Here is a 13004-nt window from a genome sequence, read left to right as displayed (position 1 = left end):
CCACCGTTTACTCCAGAAGGGTCTTATAGCTGCTAAGTTTCCTACGTGTAATGTGATACACTATTCCGGATATTTTTCTTTGAATAATGGTGCTTGAAGTACTTTTTGTAATGGAAAAAGAACAAGACTGCAAGTCCCAGAATTCAAAGAAAACTTGAACTGGCATACATGGCAACATTTTAGAAGAGGTAAGTGGGAGATTAAAAAATAATATTCGGGAGAATGTGTTTCCCCCGTTTATTTCTGTTGGAGTAGAGGTAATTTCAGGCAGGAGACAACCACCATTAAGCAATTTCTGCATAAAAAATCGGGAGTGTCTCTCCTGAATCGGTTCTGTTGGCATGTATGATTTGGAGCAGCATACCACACGTGAACCTCAAAACTTGGCAGGCTGCCTTTTGCACCTTGTCATGTTACCCACGTTTCTGTGGTTTAGTCCCAGTTGTTGACATACACTGGGAAGGCTCTCCAGGGCATAGGGGTTCTCAGCTATGTGGCATCGGCCCAGCCACATCAAAATTTGTAGGGGTCTAATATATGTTTATAATTATATAGTAAGTGTAATTATATAGTGCTTACGAGCCCAGATGAGACATTAAAGTGCTTTTTTGGCAAGTAACGCCTACTCTGGAAGCCAAGAATAGCAGTTATTAGGTTGTTACAATTTTTTCTTTTTTTTTCTTGTGCATTAGTTGTGTTAGGTTTGCACTCGTGATTTAATGCATGTTTAGTAGAGTTTGGCATAGGAGCGATGTAGAGTGGTAAGGGTAGCCTTGTGGGAACTAAATCCGCATTGACTAGTAAGTGCTTTCCTCTTAGAAATACAAGGATGGTTTAAAAGTGGCACCCCAAACCCACAGTTCTCAGATCACTACCGAACTGAAAAGACAGAAGAAGGACTGCACTACTGCTCCTTGGACCCAGCAAAGTGAGGCTGCTCCAAAGACTGACTGCATGAGAGCGTCCCTTAGAGGAATGTGCCTGCTGTGCCCCTTTACAAAAAAGAGCTCCACTCGTCCAAAGATGGAAGATGTGACTCCAAAGGCTAGTTGGCTAACCAGTTAAGCTTCGGGACCACCAAGAGCATCATACTGTCAGCTTTCTCATTACCAGCATCTCATCTTAGGCTTTGAAGTGAAGTCAGTGCCTTACACCATGTTTTTTCACAGACGTCATGCAGTAGGTTTGGAATTTATTGCAGGATGAACCCCAACTTGCAGCATTCTTTGTAAAAATGATGGAGAAATGAAGGAATTGCCTTTAATGAAGAAGGAGACTCAGGCGCGAAGACATTGACTCAAGTGATAACAAAGAACTTTGGGGTGTCTATGTTGCTTTTAGAAAGTCACCAGCCCACCTTCTGAGAATGCCTCAGATTTTATAGGTCTGAGGCTGAAAGCACCAATAGAGTTTGCTATCCCACTCCCTCCCTATAAAACAATACAAGTTTGCTAAGATAGATGCTCAGCCACAAACTTCCATAAATGTTCCCATCTCTATTATGAAGATGAGGGGGAAGTACCAAAGGTCACTGTTGGAAATGGCCCTTTTTGCAGGGTTATCCCCAAACTTTTTGCCGCCTTCCTCCTATTTTTTCAGGTCTGTTTTTGCTGGTTTATTGTCTATGTGCACTTTACCACCGCTAATCAGTGCTAAAGTGCAAGTGCTCCCTATGGAAATTGCACTTTTGATTGGTTTATCCATGATTGGCATATTTGATTTACTTGCAAAGTCCCTAGTAAAGTGCACTAGAGGTGCCCAGAGCCTGTCGACACTGCACGGAATCGCATTGCCCCGCTTCGCACCGTGACCCTGGTCTCACCGATGCCATCATCAGACGACTTCACTGAGCGCTGCTCGCACCGCGACCTGTGGGCCCCGCACTCTGGCATCGCCTGCTCACCCCCCCCCCCCTCCATGGGCCTCCCCGACGATGATGCTCCTGCCGACACTGACGCAGTGGCCTGTGGACACCACTCGTGAGGAGCACGAAGCACCGTCCTGTCCCACACTGCAGCCCCGGTCCACTGACGCCAGCACCATCGACTCCAGTGTCGTCACCAGGCATCCCTGCCTTTACTGTGTCCTGTGGACACCGCTCGTTAGGGTCGCGAAGCACCGTCCCGTCCCTCACCGCTGGCTTGGGTCTACCAACGACAGCGCTTCTGCAACGACGATGCCTGCACCGTGACCTGTGGACACCGCACGTTGCACCGCCCGACTTCATACCACAGCCCTGGTCTCACAGACGTCACTGGACCCCGTCACCGAGCTGCTGCCTACACCGTGACCAGTGGGCACCGCACGTCGCATCGTCCCGCTTTGCAGCGCAGCCCCCACACCATCCACGACAGCGCTCCTGACTTCATCAGCCTGGAGTTCGATCTGCAACACGTGTGACTTCAAGGGCCCGACGACTCCTGCACCGACTCTCTAACCGACGTCAGCGATGCCGCTCACCGCAAGGATCACAACACCCTATACATCCAAGGTACTGTTTGCGGGTCTTCCCGACACCATAGCTGGCCCGCGACGCCGTGGCCGGCCTGAACTGTTGGGTTTGTTGATCACAACGCCATGATATCCCCAGGTGGAGCTATTGACTTCAAGGAACTGTATTTTTGAGAAAACCTTGCAGAATTCATGTTTTTATTGCTGTATGTTGGATTTTTATCGTATTTGGGTCTTGTTTTAAATAGATAAATATTGGCTGTTTTTCTAAAACTGGTGTGGTGTCCTTTTGTAGTGTTTTCACTGTTACTGTATGTTATGTGCAAATGCTTTCCACATTGCTTCTGAGATAAGCCTGACTGCTCGTGCCAAGCTACCAAGGGGGTGAGCAGGGGTTACCTGAGCAGGTATATCCCTTAACCTGACTAGAGTGAGGGTCTCTACTTGGGCAGGGTGCAAACCGACTGCCAGCTAGAGACCTCATTTGTAAGTTCATCCACCTATTCCATACCACCTACCAATAGCAGGCTTGTTAGAAAGTATGAAGTGCAAGAGTGTTTTATGGTCCTTCCGAAGTGAACCCAAGTCAGAATCAATAGAAGTTACTACTGCCACATAGAGATCTCTGAATCTGATATCTTCTCTTTTTCCAGATATAAGTAATAGGAAACTTGACACCACTGTGCAGAATATCATTACCATTAACTCCTCAACTTCTTTAAGATCAGTAAACTTAACAGCTATATTCTCTAGAGATAAGAGGGAGCTGTAGAACAACATGGTGACTTTACCCCTTGTATTGATTAAAAACAAATCAAGTGGTCCCTGGATGAGAATCAGTAAATCATCTGACCATATAGAATCCTTCAACTGCCAACATGTTTTGACCTATAGTTATGCCAAGGATGGTCAGAGGTCTTCATCAGGGTATTTGGACTCCTTAGCTATGCTATGCAGTCATACCATGCGAAAAAGGAGAATTTTTTTTACCAGGTACACGTCTGATGTAAAACCTGCATATTAAAAAAAAAAAAGGCATATTTAATAATCTGCGTCTTTATTATGACTTGAAGTGCATAATGAAATGCACTAAACATTTCCAGACTTTTATGTTAGATACTTCAAATCCCCTTAGAAAAGATGGCCTACTCCATGGGAGCTCTGTATTGATAAAATCCTATCTTCAAGTTAAGAACAAAACCACTTTGCGGACACTGGAAATAATCAATCTGTACCGAAAGTGCGTAATAGATTTAATATATTGTGTTTAATACCTATCCCACAGGTCATGCCCTATAACCCCTAAGCTAGTACTGATACTTCCAAATCCTAACAACATCTTTTACATATAGAATTACGCACTTATCCGTAGTAGGCTTCATGGTTCAGTGTGGGGGAACTCCTCCTCTGTAGTCACACTCTAATCACATGTATACAAATACCATGATGGACAAAGAAAGAAATGTTAAAACAGACCACTGTCAAGGTTGCACCTTGTGGTAAATGGACATATATTGTTCAATCCTTCTGTGTCATCCTCTGTCCTTGAGCCACACCTTGTATTCATTAGATCATTCCTTAGAACATACTCTGTGGTCTGGCGTATTTTTATGTGAACGTCGTGATTCCACTTGTGAAGGGCCAGTATCAAGTTCTTGACGACGTCACAGCAAAGTGCTCATATGACATACCTACAGGTAGGACATGGACAGATATGCAGAATACTATTAGTTTTTATTGGTTCAAACCGTTTCTAAATCTGACCTCTGTGTGTGGAGTGCTTAGAATATTTTGACTCAACTTAATACTTATGAGTTATTGCAATCTGACAATTAAGTGCATTTGTTAGTTGGCTCGGCTCAATACATATGCACTTACTAGATAAAACCTATCCCAAGAAGCGCACAACTTTGCCCCCTAATTAATAAGACTCATTCAGGCAATCCATCCGAGTTGCATGTCATGGCATAGTAGAACAACCATAACTGAAGGTTCACCCTTTTCTCACTCACTGTTGGTGATTTACTAATGTTAGCAACAGGCACATACTGGAGAGTACTTCAATCATCATGCTGTTCAATACGGAAAAGCCACCGCCGCCACACAACCTCACACTCTTTTATCTTAAAGAGGAGCATGCTGCTTCTGCACCTAGTTGGCCCCCTCTTCCACTTCCGTATCATGGTGCTCTGAGCCCAGATTCTATGTCAGGACCAGAGGCTTCTGATTATGCTTCTCTTTCTTTACTGTAAACACACAGCAGCCAATAAAAATTCAAACTACATTGGCCTTAAGACCACAGCCTCGATATCAACCCCCAATCTAGGTCTACCCTCCCATATATATGTCATAGTCCTCTATGTCCGTCCTCTTTCTTTGCTGCTACATCACAGAACTAAGTACTTCATTTCTTTAACGATCTGTGTTTTTTATACAAATATTGGTCGTAACTTTCAGCGCGGCCTTGTGCCTTCAAGCGCTTTAAATAGGTTACATTGTACGATTTATGATCGTTTTTGTCAGCGCTTTATTTTCATTGTGCCATGGTAACACGTTTGCACGCTACAGTAATGTGTTTTGGCCCCGTCGGTGAGGAGGCCTGAAGGTTGCGTGTCTTTTCTTAGTCCGCTTTCAGTCGCCTGACTCGCGCATGCGCACAGACATTTTGTCTCGGTGCAAGCACGTTTTTCAGCGAGCGAAGACGTTTTTCCTCTTTTCCTTCCAACGTGAGACATTTTAAGCTGCTTGCCTTCAGGTATACACCTGGAGGGGCTGTAATAATATGGCAGAACAAAGCTCGAAGGAAAATAATTGTTTCTGGTGCCTCCCTCCTCTGGAAATTACCGGCTGAAATTTAACTTTCTGTGGCACTTGGGTTTTTTCGCCCCAGAATTGATACCTGTGAATCTGGGACCTCTAATATATTATTGTGCGCAGAAAAAAATCATGGCCCAATATATGGATGATGAACAGTATGGGGAGTATGATGCTGGCCACTATGACCAACACATGGAAGAGCGCCTTGTGGAGGCTTTAGACGTCCACCTGCAGGACTCAGTTAATAAAACTTTGGTAAAAGCAATACGTCCTTTTGCACAACCTATATTAAATTTTGGAGTTAGGCGCTTTGGCTCAGGCTCGGGGAACCCCACCCCGGTATAGGTCAATGTTAGTGAGCCTGGCTGGTCATCTAATGACCTTATAAATCAGACCGTTAACACGGTCCTGAGTGATCATAAATATGGGGTTTTCAAAAATCGCGCAACTCCCTCTGTCCAAACTAGTCAGCACTCTTCTGATTCTGATTCTTTTGATTTGGACGTGTCTCTGATGCAAGATAAACCCCAGAGTAAGCTCAAACGTAAGGCTCATCACGCCGAAGATCCCACGATGCCACCATCTGGAAAATATCTGCAATTTGACAGACGCTATTGTATATTCTAGATCGACGGAATGGATTCCATGTCAGGAGGTGGCGGATTATGTGCAGTCTAGACTGCGAAAAGGTTTAGAAAAAGAGGTCCGCAACACCCTCCAGTCCCAGTGCCCCCGGCCAGCGCTACCTGGTAAAGTTGCGGAAACCCCAGAGCTTGATCCGCATATGGTGACCTTTTTAAAAAAATACGCTAAAGACCCCAAGAAGGGTATTGACAGAGCGTGGAGAGGTTGCCAGGATAAGTTATTACATATTTCTGGACCTCTTACAAAGCTTTTAGACTTGGCGGTTCAGGCTAAAGAGACTCAAGAACGAATAGATCCTGAGATTCTTTTGGAATGGATCCAACAAGCCATTTGTCTATTAGGAAATACCAACTGTTTCCACAGAACATAGGAAATCCCTCCTACTTCGCATCGATCCGAAATTGGCAGAGTTAGCGCCATCAGATGCAGGTCCTTCAGCGAATGGGCTTCTGTTTGGAGATGGATTTGGCCAAGTATGTGGCCACCTTCTCGGCCCTGGATAAAGCCCAAACTTCTATCAAAAAGGTATTCAATAGTGGCCTTTTTCGCAGGCTGGACGTTTCGGAGGTCGAACATCAGGCCGTTTCAACCCCCAGGCTTGCAGACCATACTACAGAGTCAGAGGCTCCTCAGGCGTCCAATCTAACGCCAACTTCTATCCTGCAAGAGGACGAGGATACAGAGGTCGCAACCCCAGAGGACCTAACAGAGGAGGACAATACAACCAAAGCCCCGCTCAAGCAGGTAAAACGTCTTCTTGCTGGGGAAGTAATTCTGGGGGGCAGAGTGAGTCTGTTTGTACACAGTTGGTCTCTAATCACACAAGATGTTTGAGTGTTAGAAACAATACAGGGTTATCGTCTGGAATTTTATTCAAATCCCAAACCTTCTTTTATTCCCCCTCCTCTCCATTTTTCCCAACAAGAGAGTTTCTTTATAGATCAAGAAGTAGAAGCTTTGCTCTGCAAAGGGACGATCGTACCTTCCCTTCCTCACCCCTGGGGGTTTATCAGCACAATCGTTTTGGTCCAAAAGAAGGGAGGGGGTTCCTGGTCAGTTCTGAATCTTCACCTCTTCAACGCATGGATTGTCTATCAACATTTCAAAATGGAGGGCATTCATCTCCTTCAAGACCTTTTGGTGGAAGGAGATGGGATGGTCCGATTAGATCTCAAGGACGCCTACCTGACAATTCCCATTTTTGCACCTCATCGACTTTTTCTCCAGTTCTTCTGAAAAACAAGGTGTTACAAGTTCTCAGCTCTTCCCTTCAGTCTGTCCTCGGCTCCTTGGTGCTTCACCAAGATTATGCGCCCAGTTGTGCAATGACTCAGAGAAAAAGGTGTTTGTCTTATAATTTACCTCAACGATATTCTAATCATGGTGCAGGAGAAAAGTCTGGTTCTCCTCCATCTTTCATGGACATTTCAGCTGCTCCAGGATCTGGGGTTTATCATAAACGTGGAAAAATCCCGGTTGGTTCCATCACAACAGATAGATTTCTTGGGGTTCAAGATAGACTCAAATTCAGCGCAGTTGAAACTTCCCTTGACCAAGAGATTGGCCATCAAGAAGGAATTGAAGAGAGCATTGTCTGTTCCTTCGATTTCCTTGAGGGTTATTGCCCGGTTGGTAGGCCTCCTTGCTTCATCTATTCAGGCAATTTTTCTGGGCCCCCTCCATTATCAAGCCTTTCAGAGAATGAAGATCTTGCATCTTCGCAGGGGTTTTTCCTATTCGGAACAGGTCATATTGCCACAAGAATCCCGAACAGAAATTCTGTGGTGGTTGACTCATATGGATGCCTGGAACGGCAGAGCAATCTTTGCCTCGGTTCCGGAGATTGTCATAGAGTCAGATGCCAGCAGATGGGGACAGATGGAGACGGGGGGGGGATGGTGGTCCCCGGAAGAACTTCGAATGCACATCAACTGTCTAGAACTTCTAGCAGGCTCCTTTGCAGACAAGACACTGTCACCAATTAAAGCACAATGTTGTATCCTCTTAAAAATGGAAAACATTTCTGCCGTCAGGTATATAAACAAGCTGGTGGGAACCCGTTCCAAGATGCTAGTAGAAATTGCGAAAGATTTTTGGCACTTCTGTCTAGCTCATCAGATATCTGTCAGAGCGGAGTATATTCCGGGCAAGGTGAACGTGATAACAGATTGGAACTCCCGATATCTCTGGGATGTCAGCGACTGGAGGTTACATCCCAGAGTTTTTCGATTTCTCAATCTTCTGTGGGGTCCTTTTTCGATAGACCTGTTTGCGTCACGTCTATATGCGCAACTTCCGTGCTTTTACATTTGGAGGCCAGACCCGCAAGCTCTCAGTTTGGACGCCTTCCTTCAGTCCTGGACGGAGGAATTGGCATATGCGTCTCCCCCTTTTTCGATGATTCATCGAGTTCTCTCCCAGGTCCTTCGAAAAAAGGCAGAGATGGTCTTAGTGACTCCTTGCTGGAAAGCACAATCCTGGTTCCCAATGGTGTTGGACCTTTGTTGCGCAGCTCCAGTGCAGATTCAGAGATCGGAATATCTCCTATTGGATCCGATGGGCATTCCACATCCTCTCATTATGGAAGGACAGTTGTCACTCATGGCATGGAGGATCTCGGGAGACCGGAGCAAGTCCCTCAGGTTTCGGAGAGCACTACATTCTTTCTCGCCCAATCCTTGGCCCCTAGTTCACATAAACAATACGCTTCAGCTTGGAAGCGATGGTTGGATTGGTGCAGTCAGAGTGACGTGGATCCCGTAGGGGCCTCTGTGCAAATGATTGCAGACTTTTTTTTCACATTTGGCTACTCATGGTTTAGCCTATAGAACGGTTAACAATTTTAGATCAGCTATTTCAGGTAAACATCCTAGAATTGACGGTAAACCGGTTGATGAACATCCGCTGATATGTAAACTTCTACGTGCCATTCGATTGGTTCCTCCCCCCCAACCTCAATATTCGGTTTTGTAGGACGTTAATATAATTTAAAAAAATTTTGGTAGCATGGCCAGCTAAGGAAAGTTTATCGCGGAAACAATTGTCAGTGAAATTAGCTATGCTACTTTGTCTTATTTCATGCTGGAGAGTGTCAGACGTTAAGCACTGGACATTGCAGGTAGAGTATTTACTCCTACAGGAGTTTCTTTTCGAATTTCTAAACGTACGAAATCAAATTCTACATGTATTTCTTACCCAAGTTTTAGAGACAATTCAAAATTGTGTAGTTAAATGTCTAAAGGTGTATGAGGATGTCACTCATGAATTTCGTTTGAATCTAACTGGACAGTTATTGATCTCTCTGCAGAAACTTTTTGGCCCTGTGTCCTCAGCGACTTTTGGCCACATGGATTAGATGGTTACTTTAAGAAGCAGGAATTGACATTTCGATCTTTGGGGCCCATTCTGTTCGAGGGGCTATGGCATCAAAAGCATTTAATTCAGGGTCCAGACTAGAAAATATTATGTTGGCAGCTGATTGGTCTTCAGATTCCACCTTTAAACTTTTCTATCATAAACCTATTGTGGATGTTGCTTCTGGGATTGTGGATCAACTTTAAACTAGCATAATCAGAAGCTTCCGGTCCTGACATAGAATCAAAAAATTCCTAGCTTACGCAACAAGAATTTTCAATTTTATTAAGGACACGGAGGCGAGGATTATTCCACCCGTGATATGAATTATTTAAGAATTTATATATGACATGATGTATTAAGGTGTAAAATGTCCCTCCCGATATGTTATGGAGTATTCTGATGTTGTTCTCATCTGGAGATATTATGGCACTATTTTCCTTTTTCAGATGAGAAAACTACCTGAATGGCTTCCAGGGAGTGGTTCCTGATGTTCTTGGATGTATGTTGCAACGGTTGTGCTGTTCCCTCGGTCTGAAGAGGACATGGTTGGAGTTTGATTCGTTGGAGTTTTATTCTCTAGATGAGCAAAGAAAGAGGACGGACTTAAAGGGTTTGTTATATAATGCAAGGGAGCATTGTGAAGTAATTTGTTTACAGAAGACCGACCATTTTGTGTCTTGTTTTTTTTTTCAGATTTATGCAGCCCGAGATCAGATGTTGCTGTTCTCCTTTTTTAGGGTGAGTCACAGATGTATCTCCACCTTGCTTAGCCCTACGACAGACTATAGCTGTGTCTGTTGTACTCCGTCATTAGGCCTCTTTTGGATGTACCCAGATGGTGTATCCAACTCTGTTTAACGTAGAGCAGTCTTTAGTTAATGTTTGGTCAATGTGAAGAGATTTGCTCTATAATGGTCCATTCAAAGTCATTTTCAGTATGGTTGTGTTCTAGGAAATGTATCATACGTTTTGTTATATTTATCCGACATCTGATGGTAGATACTTCTGTGCTCATTGATGCATACTTTAGTTTTCCATGTGGTCATCCCCACTTATGCCTCAACACATGGGCGTGTGAGCATGTATATTGCATTAGGTGATTCGAAAATACTGAACACTTATAGGAGCCAAGGATTAGTAAGGCCCAAATCCAGTTGTTTTACCCTTTTTTTTTTTTTGTAAGCCTGCAAACATCACCATGACCACATACAGCATGAGAACATCAAGAGGGCAAGGGGAGGTATTGTTCACTCCAGTATACACCCTCCCGTTATGTCGTAACAATAATACACTGTTCCTATATACTGGACACCACACAACCATTTAGGTGGGGAGTCATAGGGTCATCAGAACACATTAGGTTGTTAGAAGCAAGTATGCCCTCACTCACCAATAGGTGACATGGTGGGTCATCGGGCAATGCACCTTGTCAGGCCGGCGCTGCAATGCCTGACAGGCCATGCAAGAGGGCTCTTTGCCAGAGATCTTTTGCTCGTGATTACAGGGAAAAAGTGAGGTGTGGAGAGGACTGCAACAAGTTTGATTAAACTTGACTGTAGGTGTCAGTCTGATAAACTTTTATTATGAAAAAATGAGACCTATGTCAAGGTTAAAAATAAAGAAGTAAAATGGCAGGTGTAATGACCTACTGTCATCGAAAAGAATGTGAAAGAATCGATTTCCCTTAACTCAAAGGGAAAAATGGTGTGTGTGGACAACTACCTACACTACAGAAATTGTGGGAAAAATGTTTCTCGCTTCACCAGTCCTTACGGATCTGCTGGCAATTCATCAGGAAGTAAAAAAAACGTAGTCCCCTCTAAAAGAGTGTAGATGCTGTTCACTATTGAAACCTTTTGTCACTTCTCCGTTGTAACTGGGATGTTGTCCCTCTAATGGTGATGATTTATAAAATATAACACAAACATAAAATTGTAGACATGTATATTGACAAAAATATATATTTTTGATAAAAACATTTTGGGTCCACATGCACATACATTGGTGAATACTGTGGAAAGTGAGACCAAACTCATGCCGTTGATATACAGGGTAACAAGTGTGAATACCATGGCCAACAACCCTCCTAGTTTCAGGCACGGGCCCCTTGGGGAGACTTGGATGCTACTACTCCAGACAAAAATGTGCTATAAAAAAAAATAAAAAAACACTCTGACTATAGTAAGAAAGACTATCAGTTTGACAGAAATGCCTGCAGGGTACAGCAGTAATACAAAGATATTAAAATAGTTGGGGATACTTTTAGTCACATCATTACGAAAATGACTCTGGGTAAAGACTGATAGAACCACCATACAGTAGTGGAGGCCCATCATCAATCCGTGATACATAGAACCAGTCAATAACTTGGTGTTAATTCCCAAGAAACCACAAAATTTGTGTGACAGCTCCTGCCAAATTGTAGATGTCACTGAATAACAAATACACCAGCATTGTTATCTATATGTTAAAGTGGGACAGCTGTGATCTACTTCGGTTGCAACTCCACATCGATGTAAAGAGTATTGTGGACAGCTGCAGCCAGCATATTGATCTTCTAAATGGAATGCCATACTTTCTGAATGCTGATATTCTGATCCGAGTTCTATTCCGACGGGGGCTGACATACCTTTGGATGTAGATATTTTTGATATCAGGATGCCTGATCTATTTCATTCAGAACTATGCTGACAAGAACAGTCATACCTTTCACAATACTTTCTACATGTATGTGGAAGTTGCCACCAAAATAGGTCACAGCTGTCCCTCTTTTACATATAGATAATAGTACTGGTGTATTCGTTATTTAGTGACATCTAGAATTTAGAGATATTGGTGGGAGCTGTCACACACATTTTGCGATTTTTCTGGGGGGGGGGGTTAACACCAAGTTATGGACTAGTTCTATATATCACAGATTGATGATGGGCCCCACTGCTATATGGTGGTTCTATCAGTCTTGACCTAGAGTGATTTTCAGAATGATATCACTAATAGGGGGCATTACCCCCTGCTATGTTAATATCTTGTATTACTCTTGTACCTTTAGACATTTCTGTCAAACCAGTATTCTTCCTTACTGTATCCAGAGTGGTATTTATTTTCAGTTTTTCATAGCACATTATTGGCTGGGAGTAGTAGCCTCCATGTCTCCCCAAGGGGCCTGTGCCCGAAACTAGAAGGATAAGACCGTGCACTTTGTTGCCCACAGCATTCACACTTGTTACCCTGTATATCGATGGCAGGAGTTTGGTCTTAATTTCCACAGGATTTACCAATGTATGTGCATGTGGACACAAAAAAACATTTTTGTTTCTGTCAAAAATTGTTTTGGTCAATATATGTCTTCAATTTTATGTTTAACTTGTATTTTATAGGTCATCACCTTTAAAGGACAACATCCCAATTACAACTGATAAGTGACAGCAGGTTTTACTACCGAATATAATCTACACCAGGGATCTCCAACCTTTTCTGTAGTGAGAGCTACTTCCGATCAGTGAAAATTGTTGTGAGCTACTAAAGGCCAAGCAACTCTTGCATTTTTCCAAGAGACACCCTTCCCCCCCACCAGCTTCATTGACTTCAAGCTAAATTTCTTCGGAGCCCATACTTCAGTTTGAACAAAATATTTGGAGTTCCCTAGAAACACTGATAGAAATGACCTTGGAAAAAGGGAGAAAAGTCAGCGATTGCTGCTGCTGGAGCAAGATGGTGTTGATGTAGCTGACGGT

The sequence above is a fragment of the Pleurodeles waltl genome, chromosome 9 (assembly GCF_031143425.1).
Source record: "Pleurodeles waltl isolate 20211129_DDA chromosome 9, aPleWal1.hap1.20221129, whole genome shotgun sequence".
NCBI classification, from domain to species: Eukaryota; Metazoa; Chordata; class Amphibia; order Caudata; family Salamandridae; genus Pleurodeles; species Pleurodeles waltl.
Note: the sequence above shows the minus strand (reverse complement) of the source record.